Raw genomic sequence first — 6,214 nt, 5'->3', positions numbered from 1 at the left:
AAGATCTCTTCAGGCACTCCCAAACGACTAAAGATATCCACCAACGCTTCTGCCACAGTCTCAGTATCAATGTTCTTCAGCGGAACGGCTTCAGGATAACGAGTTGCAAAGTCGACCAATGTCAATATATATCTATGACCGTCCTCACTCGGGGGAACAATAGGTCCAACCAGGTCGATTGCTACTCTCTTAAATGGCTTGTCAATTAATGGCATCTTCTCTAGGGGAACCTTCGGTACGGAACCCTTGTTAACTGTCTTCTGACATACATCGCAGGACTTGCAATAACGAGTCACGTCCCCTTGAATGCCTGGCCAATAGAACGCGCTTTGAATCTTATCAGTCGTTTTCTTTATTCCCATGTGACCTCCCATTATCGATCCGTGCGCTAGTTCCATTATTCGACCTCTCAGCTGCACAGGAACCATAACCTGCTTCAGGGGTTTACCTCCGTTCACATAAGGGTGCTTGTAGACGCGGTACAGAACTTCACCTTTCACTTCAAATGAAATCTCAGCCTGGCCTCTCACAACTACGTCATCTTTCTCCCAAAATTTCTGTAGGCTCTCATCATCACGCTGCATCTGCTTTAGTTTTTCTCTATCAACTACAGGACTTTCTTTGGTATCCGGTACCTTCAACGGAATATGTTCTCCAGCTTTCTTAGCTTGACTTCTCGTGGTTACAGCACAAGCTTCTTGTACGGGAACTTGCCAGCTTGGGTCTGGGTCGTCAGCGGCTCTTGCGCCCGGTACATTACCAATAATCAAATCATAAACAGCATCGGGAAGACACTGCGCTTCCACTTGGCCCTTGAGGTAAGGTGTATCAACATCAATCTTTGCGATGGGAACTTTCCTTGCCGTATTGTCAATGAGCAGCATAACATTAAATTCACCAGTAAACTGATCCTCAGACACAAGGTCCCTCTTTACTACAATTCCACTACAACCAGTATCTCTCAGGACATCAACAGGCTTCTCTCCAACTCTACCTTTCACGACAGGCATTTTACTTCTCACTCCAGTCAACGGTTCAACACAAGCACTACTCAACAATGGAATCTTCTTACCACAGGCTAACAGCAACTGATCATCTTTAATACAGGCCTTAACTTCTTCATCAGTAGGTTTAACCTCAGGTGGCTGAACTAAACAACTGGCACTCACTTGACCACGCTGCACAGGGTTACCATCCCTACTTTGTCCTCCTGGTCTGCGTCCACCTGACCGACAGTTTCTGGCTTCATGTCCCTGCTTACCACATAGGAAACACTTTCTTGTTAGGGTTGGGCAGTTGACAGCTTTATGACCTCGGGTGTTGCACTTAAAGCAATGCAGAGCTGGTGGATTAATCTGCATGTTCTTGGCTTCGTCCCTCTCAGGCTGTACTGTTGGCTTTCTGCTCGCTGAGCTGAACAAATGTTTACCATGAGCCTCCAAGTACTGGTCAGCGATCTTCGCAATCTTTGCTAGGGTCTCAGGTGCCCTTTCTCGCAGGTGAATTGCCAAATCCTTAGGGCAAGAGTCAATAAATTGTTCTTTCACGATCAAGTCCTTAAGACCATCAAAGCTTCGCGCAGTATCCGAAAGCTCTAGCCAACGTAACAGGTATCTGTCCAGTCGCACAATAAACTGCTCCGGACTTTCGTCAACTTCTGGTTTGGATGCTCTAAATTTTCGACGATAGCCGTCTTCGGTAAGGTCATATCTCTTCATTAACGCGATCTTTACCCTGTCATAATCCTTAGCTGCGTCCTCCGATAGACGTGAATACACTTCTAGTGCCCGTCCAGACAACAGAGCACTGAGCTTCGATGCCCATCCATCTTTTTTCCACTTAGCTGTCTCAGCAAATCTCTCGAACCTCTGCAAATACGCGTCCAAATCGTCTTTGCCATCGACGAACGAGGGGAGTTTAGGTGCTTTAGCCCGATCCTCTCTGTCACCTCTTTCTGCAGTACGAGCATCACCATTCATTGCTGCTATTCTAGCAAGTTCTAACTCATGTTCTCTCTTGGCAACCTCGGCAGCTTCCTTCTGTCTCATGAGGTCAGCTTCCTGTTGTAACTTCCTGATTTCTCTTTCCTGACGTCTCGCTTCCCTTTCTTCATCCTGTCGTCTGCGTCTCTCTTCTCTATCTTCTTCTTCTTGAAGCTGCCTACGTTTCTCTTCGCGTTCTTCTTCTCTACGTTTCTCTTCTCGTTCTTCTTCTCTGCGTTTGTCCTCTTTTACTTCTTGTTCACGCACAAATTCAAGCAGCTTTTCTCCTTCCAGACCAAACTTTTCGCCAAGCTGAATAAATTTCTCCATTTTCACAGCACTAAAATTCCACGGCTCTTTCACTCGCTACAACTTTTTCCACAGCGTCGCTACTTCCTTCCAAGTTGTGATCCTTTCCTGGTTTCTGTAGTCGGCAAACAAATGAATTCCTCTCCCGGAACAGGCCCCCAATGTTACGAGTTCGAACGTTTTGAGGAAAGGTAGCTTGCAGACTAAACTGAACGCAGGGTTGTCGGAACAACAACAAGAAGATTTATTCCAAGAATGAACGTAGTTTCCACGAAGTAAAACTCTGAACAACACGTACTGAATAAACTTACACGGCCTCCGCCAACTTGAATGCACACAGCTTCTGTCACACTTGACTAAACACGGCCAACGCCAACTCTCTTCGCTTGTGAAAAACTAGTTAGAAAAACACTCCGCTTGGACTCGTCTACTTATATACTCTGACAATAAACTTCTAGAACTTTCTAAATTAGTAATGAATCTAATTATAGAAAGATTACAAAACACACCGATTTAGAAACGCTTACGTACAAACCTAAATATAAACAAACTACGAACTCTCGCGAAGGGTCTAGAAAGTAACGCTTGTCACGCAATACTATTTTTCGTAACAGTCAATAAGAGCAACCAGGATCCCATCAGCTCCCGTAGTACATACATCTCATTGACCAAGCGCCCCAACCGCGCACTAGGAAAATATCGGCCCAAGGTCTTGACAATACGGACCGAGCGCAAGGCAGTGCGCAGTACGGACCGAGCAGTACGAACCTAGCACAGCGAGAAAAGACCGAGTGCCGAAATTCGCCCAGTACAGCCCGAGCAAGATTGGCCAATAAGAGATTTATTCCACTACTGGAACCTGTATTTAGAAGTTGTATATTTGAAAATTCGGCTTAAAGGTTTGGGCAAAACTATGTTCAGAAAAGATCTTAATGGACGCAGGCTTAAATGAGTCACAAATTTTCCCGTGCTAAGGCTCTGTTCTTAAGGCAACAAAAGTTTCCAATCACGGTAGCTTACAGGGCGGCTTTCATTTTATTGTTTTTACCAGGAAGCCGTTATAATTCGCTGTCAACGATGACATGAAACTGTTACCTGTCCAATTATCCAGCGTTGCATTTCACAACTTTTTAAAAAAAGTCAATCTTTCCAACTTTACCCTTATTCAACGAAAAGTGTCACTTTGAGAATTTGACGGAAATGACGGAAAACAAGTTAAACTGTTTCACAGAGGAAAGTTTGTTAAAAATTGTCGTCGCTAAAGCCCTGGCAAAATTATCGAACAAAGTTGGATCCCACGTGCAACATTGTTGCATGAAAATGTTGAAGTAGTGGCAAAACACTTGTTTGTCGAATTCAAGTTCAAGTTGGTGCAAAATTTGGCGTAGCGTTATGGTACTGGGGTTGTTTGAGGACGGAACGGACGAGGAAAAACCAAAGGATGGTTGAAACGTAAGAGAACGTGCAGAAAAGGGTATGTTCTTTGCAAGATACATTCGCGTTTAGGAGATGATGATTATGAGTTCGGATCAATCTGCAGCAATATTAAACGCTATTGAACGAGACATCTCCAAACAGCGATAATGATCAAGGAGCCTAAAATTGTCCCACAGACATGGCTTTGCGTCCTACTCGCTGATCAAGGTTCTGGCTATTCGTCAACAACTATGAAGTCCCCTTGGTCCTTGTCCGCCATTTTTGTTGCAAATGATGCTAGTTGTCTAGGCTTGAAAATAAGATAGCGATTCGTGATTGGCTAGCAGCGCGAACGTGACTTGATTCAGGAAAACAACTTTGTTGGAAGAGCGGCAAAACACTGCATGCGACATTGTTGCGTCGAGCTGAATTGTTGATTGTAATGTTTGCTGAAAAGCAAACTCTATCCAACATTTGATCGAACAAAGAATCTTGGACGAACATCTTCCAACATGGCCGACCAAACGGTCGAACAATGTTGGATCGAGCAAAGTTGGAGCCGTCAATCCAACTTTGTTCGATAGTTTGGCCAGGGCTTAAAACACGAGGTGGTTGGCTCTGCAACTTTCAAACGCAATAATTGTGGTGCCGATTTAATTCATTTTCTTCGTCGCTTTTGATGATGATTCTTCTTGGTCGCTTTGTAGCCAGTTCGTTCACCGTTTGAGCTGGCCCAGTCATGATTTGAAATGATCTGCCTCAAACTGCATCCGATCGACATGATCTTTGAAGATTATAAGAATAACATAAAGCGTAGCGTTCTTCGCAGACATTTTGTTTAGATACAATGCAATACACACTGGAACTAGCTTGCAATGGAGGCTAATGCGAGGAATATATTAAAAAGTACTTGCATTTGAAACGATTTCCCCACAATAGCCTCCATTGCAAGCTAGTTCCTGTCCAATACTGGTATGGTCTATTGACCGCTTCCCATGAGGGCTGTTTAGGACCAATGTAGCATCAGTTAACAACAACAACTGTTAAGAATCCCAACTGGCCGGAGGCAAACCAGTTGGCTATTTATTTATCTACCTGGGAAGTTGAACCAAGGACCACAAAGAACAAATTCAACAAGTGATCAGGGCGGGTGTTGAACCCACGTTCATTCTTGGTGTGCAGGGATGGCGCAGTGGTGAGAGCACGCGCCTCCCACCAATGTGGCCTGGGTTCGATTCCCTGACTCGGCGTCATATGTGGGTTGAGTTTGTTGGTTCTCTACTATGCACCGAGAGTTTTTCTCCGGGTACTCCGGTTTTCCCTCTCCACAAAAACGAAAATTTGACTTGATTTGTGTCAATTGTTAATTTCAATTTACAGTGTCCCCAACTAGTGCTTCAGCGCTAGAACGACTAGACACTTAAATAAAGTTCCTTTTAACCAAACGACTCTATTCTACAGAGAAACAGCATGGAAAGGGACGTGGCGTTTAATAACCTAAGTCAAAGGCAACCCGAAGGCCCCTTTTTCTTAATAACCCAGGCGAACGTCTTTAAAATGGTTGTGGGCTGTAAGCATCATTCATGCCACTTCAAATCTTCAGTTCTTTTTCTCCATTACATCACTCCCAAGAAGAATTTCAATCGTCGACGTTTTTGAATCCCCGGTTGGCACACGAGTTGTGTTCCTAACTTTGCCCCCTGTTTAGCTTGTCATTCATTCAAATACGACTGATTAATTATCCTAGCCGGTGATCACCAAACAGCAACACAGAGGCGGAAGCCCAAAAATATATTTTTATCTTAAGAAAAAGGGACTGGGTATTTAAAAAAACGACAGATAACATTTTATGACATATTACGGACACTTTGCCACAAGGGGCTTTTTTGTTGCACAAATTATCACAGAGCTCGGTTGCGTCCACGGCACTCTACGAGCAGAGCCTCTCGTCATTTTAAGTATTTTAAGGGCCGATGTACACGGTACGATTTTTGTCGCATGCAACAGCGGCTTACTACAGGCTCACGACATGATTTACGGTAGTTGTGTACGTCAGAAAAAATGGCGCAGCATTTTAAAACATGTTTTCAAACGCTGCGGCAATCGTAAGTCATGTCGTAGGCCTGTGAGCTTGTCGCATGCGACAAAAAATGGTACCGTGTAAGATCGGCCCTAACTCTCCGCAGCCCAAGTTTCTGGGCTAGTCATTCCGATCAAACCGGTTTAGGCAGCGAGCGCATCATTTTTAACAAGGTGAAGGTTAAAATCGAGCCTTCAGGACGAAAATCAATATGGCGTCTAGGAGTGCGATCGAGACTTCAGTCACTTGGCCTACGTTTGAAACTGGCTCCAAGCAACGGCTTACGCATACTCAATAAAGACTTAGCACGGTTTCTGCAGAGTCCTTTCTTTCTCGTCGAGTTAAGAAAGGCTCTGCTGGCAGGGTGCGTCCAAGGTTGATTGATGTTGATTTATAAATCATTTGCATGTGCCGAAGGCACAACGCC

The 6,214-nt window shown here is 44.4% G+C and overlaps 1 protein-coding gene across 1 annotated transcript in view; it reads right to left on the bottom strand.

Moving 5' to 3' along the window:
- The window catches only part of LOC138015433 (uncharacterized), a 68,158-nt gene that overhangs the window by 31,651 nt on the left and 30,293 nt on the right, over nucleotides 1-6,214 (bottom strand). The window lies entirely within an intron of this gene.

The sequence above is a fragment of the Montipora capricornis genome, chromosome 9 (assembly GCF_036669925.1).
Source record: "Montipora capricornis isolate CH-2021 chromosome 9, ASM3666992v2, whole genome shotgun sequence".
In the NCBI taxonomy this organism is placed as follows: Eukaryota; Metazoa; Cnidaria; class Anthozoa; order Scleractinia; family Acroporidae; genus Montipora; species Montipora capricornis.
Note: the sequence above shows the minus strand (reverse complement) of the source record. Positions and strands in the feature narration are given on the sequence as shown.